Source organism: Petaurus breviceps, unplaced genomic scaffold, assembly GCF_028583685.1.
Source record: "Petaurus breviceps papuanus isolate PSGF00001 unplaced genomic scaffold, PetGlider_PUasm1.0 118, whole genome shotgun sequence".
Classification (NCBI taxonomy): domain Eukaryota; kingdom Metazoa; phylum Chordata; class Mammalia; order Diprotodontia; family Petauridae; genus Petaurus; species Petaurus breviceps.
Genome location: NW_027185616.1, coordinates 5,729,232 through 5,743,340, shown reverse-complemented (window position 1 = coordinate 5,743,340; position 14,109 = coordinate 5,729,232). Strand labels below are relative to the sequence as shown.

The window sequence follows — 14,109 nt, the reverse complement described above, 5'->3', positions numbered from 1 at the left end:
ACTGAGGTCCCTTCTGTCCAGTCAGCCCTGACAATGGCAGCTCTACCCTTTAAAGGTAAAAGCATGTACCCCTCTCGCTTGCAGGTCCCCTAAAGGATTCTTGCCCGCTTCTCATAGAAGCGTAACAATAAACTTCTACAACTCTCACTCCAATTAAGCCTGAGACCTTGAATTCTTTCCAGATACTATTGCAGGTTTTCTGGTCTTAGATAAGATCAGAGTTCCTGTTGAACGTAGAGGGAGCCATCCCTCATCAATAGCTGAATTAAAAGAAATTAAATGTACTTAAATCACAGGTGGGGAAGGAAGGGGAGAAGGTGAATTACAAACAACTGTTTAGTGGTTTCCCAGGAGAAACCCACAAATCCCACAATAAAACATTTTTTTTTTTGCTTTTTAGAGGGCAATTGGGGTTAAGTGACTTGCCCAAAGTGACATGCCTAGTAAGTGTGTCCAGTGTCTGAGGCCAGATTTGAACTCATGTCCTCCTGATTCCAGGGCCCATGCTCTATTCACTGTGCCACCTAGCTGCTTCAATACAACAAGTCAAGTCTTTGGGAGTTGAGACCACCTACCCTAGCATTCAGAGCCAAAAGCTCCGTGACAGGAACAGGTTCTACACTTTTTGATTACTTTTGCTTAAGGTATATTGGCACAAGTATGCCAGTGATTGTGAGAGTTGTCAAAGTTTTGATTGGTTGATCAGTTGATTGATTGATCAGTTCAAGCTACATTGTGAGCTATGACTCATGAGCCAGAAGGACAACTCTTGAGAAAACTAAATTATTAGTATAGTCATTACACATATCATATTAATTAATATAAAAATCATAATTCCCTTCTTTTAAAAAAATCCTCCAGAATTTGGAAGGGAGGCTACGTTGCTGAAAAGCACAAGAAGAGTAGACCTTTGAGTTAATTTATAGTACTATTGTATATATCTAGAATGGTTCAGGAATAGAGTATTCTGCTTAATTGGTTATTCTGGTTAAGTGATTTACTACATACAGCTTACATGAATTTCCAGTTCTCAAAATATTTGACCACAATTAGGAAAAGACTTCATTTGGTGCTATCACCTCTCTTAAGTACAGGAAGAACAGTCATGTAGGAGAAGGACTAGAATGGTTATGTCCAGCCTCAGAGGGCAAAACCAGGAAAAATGAATGGAAATTTCGGTGATACAAATTTAGGTGCAAATAAGGGAAAATTCCCTAAAAATTAGAGCTGCCCAAAATTCAAGTGGCCTGCTTTGTGAAGTGGTAGCTTCCTGCTTATTAGAGACCTTCCAGGAAAAGTTAAACTGGATAAGGTTGCCCTAGATGACCACTGAGGTTTCTTATAACACTAAAACTCTATGATTCAAACTTCAACCTACGAAAAAGATTTCACTGGAATCTCTTAAGTTTTTAAAAATCTAATTTTGTTTTTGTATTTTTTAATGAAACATCTCTCTCTCCCTTCCCAACCTTGCAGAGAAAAAAAAAAGAAAAAAAAACCCTGGAAACAAATAAGTATAGTGAAACAGAAATCAGTTAAATTTTATAGCAATGTAACCATTGGAAAATTGTTATTTAATTATTTCACTTCAATGTCAACAAGGACTTGCTAGGTCAGAGGGACATGGTACCCTCCCCTTTCTAAAGTCCTCTCCTACTAAAGGATACCAACTCTGGATTTACCTGGACTGAGTTCAGTCCTGGAGAAGCCTGGTCTCTAACAAGAGTGGTCATTGCGTTTCTTGTTGTTTCTGACTCATTTAAGTGATTGTAGCAGCAAGCACCCCAAGCATCCTCAGGGTTTGCGGCCACCACAGGTTCTTGGATCTGCTTTGATAAAGGAAAGCAACTCAAAATGGGTTAACAAGCTTACTTTAATCAGTCAAACATATATCGTTTACCTAGTTCAGGGGGAAAAGGTCAGCACCCTGAACTTCAGAATACACAGACAGAATTATCAAGACAAAGAAACAGTCAAGTAGGCAGTTTCCAAACTGTCCAACCATTACATCCATACCAAATCAACATCTGGGTTTCAAAGCCGGGGGCCCTGGACAAGGCTTCCCATAGTTTCATCTGATCAAATCACAGAACACTTCTCAAAGTGAGCCCCAAAACAAAGCTACACATCAGGGCTTATATAGCCTTCTCCTGGCTCAGAGAATGTAACAACCTTATTGACTCACTGGCCAATCAAGAAGTATCTACTGAAAAACAAGCCTCCCACCCCAGGCTTCAGGGGCACTTTAGCCTAGGGGCAGGGAAGATCTTTAAATTTACATTCCCATTACATACATTTAGAGTTGAAGGAGACTTTAAAGGTTACTTGGTCCAACTCTTTCATGTTTACAGATGAGGAAATGATTGCACAAAGCTGAAATGCCTTGTCCAAGATTCCACAGGTGGTTAAGTGGAAGAGAGATCGTTTGAACTCAGTTCTTCCATCTCTACATCCAACCCTCTTTCCACTGAAACATGATATCTTTAGAATTCCTATTCCCATTCCTGAGTGCTCCTCAGAGCATTTAACCAGAAGAGAAAAAAATCTACCACTTGGAAAGCCAGCTCTGCTCCTCCTTCCTTCACCAGGATCCCCAAGGGATTCTCCAGGGAGACCCCTCAGCTTCCTTCCAGGATCCCAAAGCTGGCAGTCTGGTAGTTCGCTAAGTGCACACTTACATAAAGACTAAACTGAATCGTCCTGATTAACATCAGCATCATGTTCATGTCTCAGAGGAGACACGAGTCAATTGCGTATGTTAAATTCATCCTCATCCTCTTTGTCAACTTCTGCTGTGTACCAGTCCCATCCGCTTTCTCCAAAAATGTTGCTAAATTGTATTTCCATGTAAGCACTCCTCACCTAATGCTTAAGTAATGCCAATTTAGCTGAAGCGGAACACTTCAACACTGAGGGAACTACATAGGAAATGCATGAATGTTAAATGAATTCATTTAGATTAGCATCATTAAAATGAAGAAAGAATTCAAAATAAGAACACTTTTAAGGTGTCCTCCCCAAAAAAGAGAACCAAAGAAATGACTTCAACAAATTAAAGGAGGGTTAACTATTTGGGGTCCATCCTCTTCAAATTCTACCTCACCCACTTACCACCCACACACCCTCCCCATATATAGGAATATCCCCTGAGTCATTCTCCATAATGAATACACTTTTATTAATAAATGAGTCCTGAAAGAATAGGCACCTTAAAAATCAGTCTGAACTAATAAAGATTAGGAAGCCAGCAAAACTAAAAGTGTGTTAACTTTAGCACTAGTTTAGTATAAAACAAAATGCCTTTCAAAATCTGAAATCACACAGGGTTGTGTAAAGTTCAAATGAAATAATATTTATAAAAGCATATAGTAAGTACTGTAGAATGGCTTACTCTCTTTCTCTTATGCTACAGGACAATAGAATACAGGAGAAAAGAGTATTGGATTTGGAGTCAGAGGACTTGGGTTCAAATTCTACCTCAGTTACTTACTTGGGCATCAGTTTCCCTTTCTGGACTTTATTTTCCTTATATGTAAAACAAGGTGATTGAATTAAATGATCTCTAAGCAAGCATTATACTGGTAAATGTTTAACAACCTGAAAAAAAATGTTCACAGGACTTCCTTTTAAGTTTAATTTACATTACTGCCATTTTTTTCCATCTCTTACTTAAGTGTAATCAACAAAACAATAAATCAAACCCTGATTTATAGCAGTTTTAGATTTCTGAGGTATAAATGCTCACACTGAAAACCTAATAATTGACTCTCTAGCTGGTTAGAACTGGCTCCAGCACACCCCTGCCTCTAAGGGACCATCTAGTTCTCCACCTAATGGCCGGGAGCCAATCTTTGGTGAATAACTATTTCATCACTAGTATTTTTACTTACCAAGATGCAACTCTTACTGTTCTCATGGCTCTCACAATTTTAAAAATGCCCAAAGTCCTCTGTCCTAAAGGAACACAGAATGAGACATAGTCTTGGTGTCTGCTCATGCTGCACAAAACCCCAGAGAACTTTCAGATAGGAACCAGCCCTCCCTGACATCACTGTGCTCACATCAGCACACCAAGTTAAAGATTGCTCCCCAAATCTCTCTGAAACTTTCACTGCTCTGTTCCATACTCTGCCTCGGCACAGTGGTGGAGGTGGGGGGCGGGGAGAGGCTAGTCTCAAATCACTAGCAGCCTCCTGCTGTTGGGACCTCCACAAAATACTCTATGGATAATTATAAACCCTCTCCAGAGTAGAATTCCCGGCAGGTGTTCATGCCAGGTGACAGCAGGGTTCCTTCCCTTTCCTATGCCACATTGGATGTGATTGTCCTACATCCCTGCATGCTGCTGACAGTGCATTTGAATGAAGCTATGCCGCGGACCAGGCAAAGATACTGCTGCTTAAAAAATGGCAGGGGGTAGAAAGGAGAGACAAATAGAAACTCAAAATTAGTGACCTTCAGATGAAAGCACTCAGGTCTTAGACCAAGAGAATACATTTTCCAGACCAAGACAGACTGGTGTAGTAAATGAAGTACTGGCTTTGGAGTCAGGAAGACCTAAGTTCAAATCCCATTTCAAACTCTTATTAATTGTGTGACCATAGGTAAGTCATAACTTCCTTGTGCCTGAATTTCCTCATGTATAAAATTAGAGGACTAGATGGCCTTCCAGTATGTGTATATCTCCCCACCCCCATGCATATGTCTATGGCCTCTCTCTATCATGTCAACCACTATGCCCAGAACAAAGGAAGGTTCCAGGGAATCTTCCAGCTCTAAATCTATGATCCTAGGGGGAAAAAAAAGATTGCTTATGAGGACACCTGGAAGAATTGGGGCAGAAAATAATGAGATATCAAAAAAGGGTAAAGCATTAAGATAGGACCTCTTTTTAAAATAATAATAATTTTTTTCTAACAAAAATTCACCTTCTCTCCCTTCCATGTCTTTCCAACCTCCAATGAGAAAGGGAGAAAAACAAAACCCTTGTTATAAACGTATAGACAAGCAAAACAGATTCCTACATTGGTCGTGCTCCCCATTCCCCCTCCAAAAATGTCTCAATCCCGTCACCTCTGTGCTGGGAGGGGAGGGGGAGTATCATGTTTCATCATGACTTCTCCAGAATTGTAATTAGTCATTGCAAAGATGTAGGTTTAAGTCAAGGGCTCTAAAACCCTTTTTGGTGCCATGGACTCCCTTGGCAATCTGGTGAAGCCCAAGGACTCACTCTCAAAATGATGTTTTTAATGTAAAAGCTAGAATGCATAGAATTATAAAGAATATCAGTTATATTGAAATAGATTTATCAAAATACTTAAAACTATAAAAAAAATCATGGGCCATGGGTTCAGAATCCCTGCACAAAGAGGAAGCCAGGAAAAAGGAAGCCAGAAAAGAAACTCAGAAAAACTGAGAAACAGGGGTAGAAGAAAAAATGGTTTTGTAAGGAAAAACACCAAAAAAGGGAAATCAGGGCAAAAGGAGAAGAGGAAGAAGAGAAATCTTATTAACTGACAAATATCTTTCTAGGAGGCCCTCAGACAGGAGAGAAAAGTAGGAAATGGACACTAATTATGAAACACTGAACATTTAGGACTTAGAAGTCATCTTTTCTTGCCCTTTTTTTTTACAGAAAAGGCCCAGAGAAGGAAATTGATTTGTGCAAGAGACTAGAACACAGGCCTTGATCCCTTTTTTCCCACGCTTTCTTTTGTAATACACTTTACCCAGATATATGTTTGGAGCAAGCCAGAGCAAAAATAAACTTCTGGAGTTTGAAAAGGATGCTGTGGAAAATCTCGAAAGGATGAATTCAAATCAGGCTCCAAAGTTTCTAAGGCTAATCCCCCAGCCAACTTATTGAGATCTCTTGTCACTGCTAATAAGCCTGCAGCAAGCATCCCGGGAACAGTGTGCACTATTGTACAATGCAGAATGGGATATTTTAAGGGAAGCAGTTTCACTAACAGCGGTTTGAATTGAAACCAATTTTAATGTCTTTTTTGTTTTCGTCAGAGTGTCATAGAAATTACCACAAATGATGTGTTAATTCTCTTCCCTAGTGGGTCTCCAATATGGCAACGGATGAATTTTCATTTGTTTGATCAGAATTAGCAACATTAGTCATTGCAAATAGCCTTTTAATTTCCACCGAGCTGCCAAAGGGAGCAAGGCAAGAGAAGCAAAAATAGAAGCCACACTAAGGGTTTTTTACCCAGGCAGATGTGCTGAATCTAAGTGGCTTCACACCAGATCCTGACAATAGAATTCAGGGAACAGTCTGCTAGCAGGTGTATGGGCTGGATTTCAGTTCTGATATCTGGCTTCCTGCTGACATGATGTATTTGCTCTTCTCATAAATTAGCCATGTACAACCAGGAACAAAATTTTCCCTTGAAGTCCTGTGGCCTAAATTATTCTGGACCAATCTTATCCAGAATTGATGATGAAGCAAAGTTTGTCTCTAGCACCCCTATACATCCCTCTTTAGTGCCCCATTTCCTCCCACTGCCCTCTCCTGGTTTCCCCAACTCCTCCAAATAACTGTTTTATGCTCTATTCTTACTCTCAGCGGACTGTCAATTAGTTCTTGCTAAAGTCATAACTGATCACACCCTTGTTGGCTACTGACAGCTTAAGGAGATCAATTACTTTTCAAGGGAATTTGCCCTGGATTAAAAGATGTTTATGTCCACATGGAAATCCTTCAAGGTCCAAAAGAATTGCAACAATAATAGCCACATGACAGATGATAGGGTTAAGACTTTGCAAAAGGAGGTTGCCCACAGTAAGGTTTGTTCTGGGCATAGCGGTTGACATGATAGAGAGAGGCCATAGACATATGCATGGGGGTGGGGAGATATATACATACAGTGCTCTCAAGAGAGTGTGGCAGGCCCCCTTGAAAAAGTTGGCATCCACATGCTATCTTGGGGAAGGGTGAGGGGAGGGACACAGAGAAAAGTTAAAACTTATGGAAGTGAATGTTGAAAACTGAAAATTAATTTTTAAAAAAGAAAAGGTTGGCATTCTCTACTCTAAAACAACAAAACCCCTGGCAGAGCTGTGTTCCAGGTTCCCAGTCCTAAACTATATGGTAGCCCTACCTATTCCATCACAGTGCTGAATTTGGCTGGGGTCATCACTTAGAAATGACAATGGATTCCTTTATCTTTCCTGGCATATTTGTAGAGTTACCTTACCCAAACCTAATAGCCAAACTACAAATCTTTACTCAGAGTTCACCACTTCTTTGATAGAGGCACACACGAGGAAGGCAAAGATGAAAGGTGTTCATGCAGGATGCATATCTACAGCATAAATTGAAAATGCCCACAGAGAGGGTACAGCATTTCTTAAACTGTGGATCACAACCCCATGGGGTCATGAAAAACTTGGCAACAGAAAAAGGTTTCTGAATGAACAATGATCAAAAATTAATTATAAATCAAACACGTGTTGAATCCAAGACATTTCTGGCAGTGCTTGCCCATGTTGTATGGCACAATTTCACTGCAGCCTTGATTCTGAACACACAGCATGTGCACTTTACACTGCACATACCCTCAGGCCACACAACACCAATGAACACTGCTGAAATGTGAAAAGAGGTCATGAATGGAAAAAGTTTTAGAAGCCCTGGGTTGGAATGTCTGCTGTATAACAGATTTCAATGCAAGACTTGACTGAAAGAGTAGTTTCCAAAGGTGTAAGCCAAGTATAAGATAACCCAGTGACAACAGCAGAGTTGTACTAGCCTTCATACACTAAGATAATGTTCTTGACCCACTAGACATTTTCAGCAACTTCACTCCACAGTGGCAAGGGTGGATTAACAATAAACTGGCTACATTCCATTACCAGGTACCCCTTCTGACCAATGGAATACATGAAGTTGGGATACCCTGTAATGTGGATATGAAATGTAGCCTGTTGTCATGGCAGACAGAGGAAATTTTCTAGCCCACAAGGTGTATATTCTGAATCAGGCCAATATTCATCCAGCTCAGGATTCTGCCTCAGATTGTGGCACCAAGCAATGACACAGTAGTTATCCTGAATTATGTCATTACCAAAGGCCAGGAATATATCTTAAACATCCATATGCCCTCCATCTGTAGACTTTGTTTTTGTTTTACTTTTTATCAGAATCCTTCATAAAGTCAAATTAGCCTCCTGGAAGCATCCCAGATACAATATTCTATATCTCACCTCCATGCCATAGCAAAGGCTATATCCCCTGTGTCTGAAATGTTCTCTCTCTTCATCTCCACCTCTCAGAACCTCTAACTCCCTTTAAGACCTAGCTCAAATGGCTGGGTAGATAGAACACGAGACCTGGAGTCAGGAAGACCTAAGTCCAAATTCAGTCTCAGATATTTTCTAGCTGTGTGACCCTAGGCAAGTTAAAAAAAATTAAAAACCTTTATTTAATTCAATTTCCTCTGTAAATTGGGGGTATTAACAGCACTTATCTCCCAGAATTGTTATGAGGATTAAATAAGATAATATTGGGGGCACCTAGGTGGTGCAGTGAATAGAGCCCTGGAGTCAGGAATCCAGCTCAGACACTTAACACTTACTGTCCATGTGATCTTGGGCAAGTCACTTAACCCCAATTACCCTGCCTTCCCCCCTCCAAAAAGCAAAAAAAAAAAAGAGATAATTTTCATAAAAAGTGTTTGGCACAGTGCCTGGCACATAGTAGGCACTATATAAATGTTTGTTCCCATCTACTTTCCCTTCCCCTTTCCTCAAGTGCCACTTCCTATATAGACCTTCTTGGATCCTCCTCGCTCTTCTCCAGTTTGTAGTGCTGTCACCCTACCCCCCAAATTACTTTGAATTTTCATTGTATATATTTTATATTTCCTTATCTGTATACCTACTGTATTCCCCCCAATGAAACATAAGCTCTGTGGGAGTAAGGAACATTTCATTTCTGTCTTTGTATCCCAATGCCTAGGACAATACCTTGCACAAAGTTGGCACTTAGTAAATGCTCATTTAATTGAATTGAACTGAATTGAATCACATTGAACCTACTTCAATTTCTGCTTGTATGACTTCATGGGTTAATGATTCATAAATTTGCCACCCATAGTATAAATGACATGATTTTCTACTAACAGTATTAAAACTGCTTCCTTCTTTCTTCAGTTGAGAAGAGAAAGATGCTTAGTATGAATACCCTGGGATTTAGGGGAAATGTCTGTGTTATCCCAATGCAGCCTCCAAGATCCTTTCATCACACTCTGCCTGTCTGTCTGGAGTACAAAACCCTCACCCTTTTAGTCTGTACTTCACTCTGATGACTGAAATTGCTCTTCTCTACATCCTACCAAAGCTGTAGTATGTCTTTCATGGGGTATAATGAACAGAACTGCATATAATCTGTCAGATACAGGTGCTCCTCTGGAGATCAGAGTCACACCTTAGCTTTATGAGTACTAGGGTCTAATGAGCTACCCTAAATACCCATAGGATGGATAGAAGGAAATAGAAGGTAGGTCTAAGAACAGAAGTAGAAAGGGATTCCAATCAAATACAGTGAAGTAGCGAGAAGTACGATCAAAATCTCCCTCATAATTGCTTTTCAAAGATTAAGAAACCAAGCCCTGATAAAGACATTTTTAAAAAATCAAAGTAATTGTTCCATCCCAGATAGATCAGTGTAGGGAGGCAAACAGTAAGGTCTATGGACATTGAGGATTGGTAGCCAGGAATGTATCCCACAGAACTATCCAGTCTGGGTCTGAATAAGGGCTGTGGCTGCGCAACTGGACAAGAAGTCCCAGACCCACACAGAAGAATCTGACTTTGTGCGAGGAACAGAAGCAGTGTAACTGGCCACTCTGTGGCTCACTACTTATTTCCAGGTCACACGAATCCAATGTAGACTAAGGAGGGGACCTATTCCTAGGACCAATGGTTGAGGGTAAGAAGTGGTGATGGGTCCTAGATTCCAAGTTCAGAAATAAGCAGTGGCTGTTTATCTCTGATCCCGAGGAGCCAAGTCTGAAGTCTGTGATGGAATAACTGGGGCAAGAATGGCAGACCAAAAGGGAAATTACAGTTCTGTCACTCTGAACCTATAGGGTTTTCTAGATAGCTAAAACAATAGTCTACTGGAACACCAACTAGGAGAAAGCCCCTAAGTTGTTGCTCAGAGCCAGACTCAGGTCAGGAACTTGCAGAGTTCAGAAGAAAAGGTTAACAATAAGTCTTTACCCTCAAACTGCTTTGGGAACACTGAAAACTTATAAGTCCACAGCCTCAACTGTCCCTGAGACCCTAGAACAAAAACACATTAAATACCCCCCAAAAGCACCAAAAGGGTCAAAGAAGATACAAACACACAGACATTCCCTACAAAATGCATAGAGGCTAGCCTTAATATAAAGTCTGAAGTCAGGAAACAGGCTGGAAAAACGAACATCTTATGCAAAGATCTAAGTCTAAGTCACTTCCAAACCCCCACTCAAAATCTGTCCATAGCTGCCTGTTGTTCAGACTCCTCATAGTCCAGTTCATTAGCTTCCTATTCGAGGTCCTTTGCAACTTGATATTAGCCTACCTTTTCAGCTATATCCTACACATCCTACAATCCTGCCAAACTAGACTTCTCCTCTTATGCTTTAATGCCTTTGTCTTTGTTTGTGCTATTCTGCGTGCCTGGAATGTCCCTCTACCCACCTAATGTTAACCTTCTGAAATACTATCCAGTGCTTAAGATTGAACTCTAATGCCACTTTAACTTACCCATTCACAAATAACCTTTCCTTTCTCAGACCATGTATAGTACTTTGGATCTCTCTTATGCTAATGCTATGATCTCAATAGTTATTTGTATATCTAACCTATCCTCCCTATTCCTTACATGACAACTGTAAACTCTATGAAGGCAGGAACTATGTTTTCCTTAATCTTCATATCTTCTTCCGTACTGAACATAGTGTCTTGCTCCTTTTTTAACAGATTTCATCAATGCAGAGAACTCTAGGTGATGAAAATCCCTCTACTAATGCAAATCAACAACTGCTTTGCAACTTAGAAACTTGCTCTGGGCACTTAAAGACTCCCAGACTTGTCTAGAGTCACACAGCCTGTACATCTCAAGTTGAGACTTGAACCAAGTATTCCTGACTCCCAGGTCAGTTCTCCATCCACTAGCCACACTACCCAGCCACATACATAACCAACTCTGACTCCCAGGTCAGATCTCCATCTGCTAGCCACACTGTCTAGCCATACACATAGCCAACTCTGAAAATCATATTGTGAGCTTTTTTTTTTTTTTGGCTTTTTGGAGGGCAATTGGGGTTGACTTGCCCCATGTCACACAGCTAGTTTTTGTGTTAAGTGTCTGAGGCTGGATTTGAAATCAGGTCCTCCTGACTCCAGGGCCAGTGCTTTATTCACTGTGACGCCTAGCTGCCCCGTTCGCTTTTTTAATTGAATGGAATCAAATCTAGTCAAAGGGAGGGAACATTGGCACAATACAGTGGACAAGAAGTCAGAAGAGCTGGGCTCGCACCTCAGTTTTGCTATTAACTAGCTGTGTCACCTTAAAAATGTCACTTAGCCTCTTAAAGCCTCAGTTTCTATATTTATAAATTATAGCTATTGATTCCCTGCATACTTCACCAGGTTGTTTCTAACAGGTGGGCACATATTTTGTGACCATAAAGTGCTCTGTAGATATATTGTTGTTGTTGCTGCAACTTAAACATGTGTTGAACTTGAAAAATTTGTGTCTGGCTCAAACTTCCTAAACTCTTCACTCCCTCAAGCTAAAATCATTAAACCTCAAAATATCTTTCAAAACACTGTTCAATCCAACTAAAACCCACCAGAATCAAGAAACCCTAAGTTCAAATGGGAGCTAATGGAGCATTCATAAAACATTTTTAAAGTATCTCTTGTGAGCATTGCTAGGCACTGGGGTAAATAGAAAATTTAGATAAGATACAGATCCTTCTTTCATGAAACTTATATTCTAGTAGAGTGATAACATACAAAGACAGAACATTTAGTTGATTAGAGGAATAGAAAACAAAGTATTATGTAAAAACCAAGAGGGAAGATCTTGGTATTTAATATAAGGTCTTACTTATTACAAGTAATTACAGATAAGCTATCTTCATGACAGACTATGTACCCAGAGGGTAGAGAAGAACCCAAGAGAGCTTTGCTTCTTTTCATAGCCAGTCTTTCAAGTTCTTCCAGGTCCCTCAGCTACAGGCAAAACCTGAGTAACTGGAACATTTGGGGAACAGGAACCGAGTTAATGAAGTTCTCTCATTAACTTAACCTTTTATCTCAACTCATGGGACTAAAGATCATTTTTAAAATATCCTAGTCCATTTTCCTGACTTAGTAAGTAGAGTTTAGTAAATGGAATTGGAATTTTCTTTGCTAATTGAAGATCTGCAGTGAAAAAGGGTGGGGGAGAGGGGAGGTGGCAGAATCATCTCCTTGAAATGTAGATCTCATTGTATCATTGATCATAGGCTCATAGATTTAGAGCTGGAAGTGATCATAGCAATACAAGTCCAAGCCCATCGTTTTACAGATAATAAATACTCAAAATGAACAGGGCTAATGCTGCCTCAGAAATGTGTCCCAGGTGGGGGTGGGGAAGGATTGATTGGGAGAGTATGAGCTATGAAGCTTGAAAGTGGTGAAAATTATTGGAAATTAGCCATAGAATTCAAGGTCTAGGACAGGGATAGACTTTGTCATCTTATGGAACCAAACAAAACTCTAGGGAGCCACTATCATGCTTAGACTTGGAGAAAAAAGAAAAGAATGGAGGAAGAAGAGTGGGAGAAAAGAGACAGAGAGAGAAAAAAGTTGTCTAGAACGAATGCACCCTCAAATTGCATCAATAGGCCTGCTTCAGATGGCATTCAGTGACAATGCCCAGGCTACAGATTCCCTTACTATGAGTCATTGGGAGATACTCAGATGCTCAGATTAGAATGAAATTCAAGACGATAGTGTGTCCTTAGAGCTGCCCCTAGTATATACCTCGAGTTTAGCTCTATTCAGTATTCCTGAGGAAATCAATCAATGAGCCTTTTATTGATTGACTGCAGAGCCAAAGCTGGTGGGGTACATTCAGAAAGCATTGGTCAGCCAAAGCCTTGGTCCATTTTCTCTGGCTGACTTCTTTCAGCTTTCAGCAAATTTTGAGAGAAGAGAAGAAATGATATAAAGGGAGAGGCCTTACCCGTCTGAGTAAGTGGCTTGTGAATACAAGCCTTGGTGTCTTCTTTAGTTTTAGATGACAGATGGCATAGAGATGACTATGATCCTTTCAGTTTTAAGAAGTCTAGGAGTTGAAGCCATATCAGGGTTGGTGTGATCTACGCCAGCTTTGAGGCCCTGAGGAGCAAGAAGAGACCTTAGGGCTCAGTCAAGAGGGAACTAAGAAAAGACTTCATCCAGCAGTGATGTTGCTTTTGGATGTGAGTTTTATTATATGTACAAATCATTAAGTCTGTAGCTCTTCTCAGCAATGCAAGGATCTAAAACAATTCCAAAGGACTCATGATGAAAAATGCCATCCACATCCAGAGAAAGAACTACGGAGTCTGAATACAGAACGAAGCAGACTATTTTCTTTTGTTTTGTTTTGTTTCTCATGGTTTCTCCCTTTCCTTATAATTCTATACAACATGACTAATGTGAAAATATGTTTAATAGGAATGTATTTGTAGGGCCCATATCAGATTGCATGCCATCTTGGGGAGGGAGAAGGGGAAGAAAGGGAAGAAAATTTAAAACTTATGGAAGTGAATGTTGAAAACTAAAAATAAATAAATTAGCCAAAAAAAAAAAAGAAATTATTAAACCTGAGCCCACTCTTCCCAGGGCCGAGGTGTTATGGGGAGTGTGCTCCCTAGAAGTCTTTTTTAAGAACAGCTGACCCCACTTTCCTGACTTAATAGGTAGAATTTAAGAAATGGAATTGGAACTTTCTATGCTAACAAGGTTTTCTGCAGCAAAATGTTGGAGGTAGATGGCATAATCAATCATTTGAAAGTCATATATCATTGCATAGTTGTACCAGCAAGCACCCAGGATGGCTGCTAGTACTTT

General features: G+C 40.1%; 1 long non-coding RNA gene across 1 annotated transcript in view; it reads right to left on the bottom strand.

Moving 5' to 3' along the window:
* LOC138161186 (uncharacterized) overlaps positions 1-13,363 on the bottom strand; it is a 127,239-nt gene extending 113,876 nt beyond the window's left edge. Inside the window, exon 1 of the long non-coding RNA XR_011168308.1 lies at positions 13,238-13,363. This is a non-coding gene — a long non-coding RNA (uncharacterized lncRNA). The remainder of the gene's footprint in view (positions 1-13,237) is intronic.
* Positions 13,364-14,109: the final 746 nt, after the last annotated feature.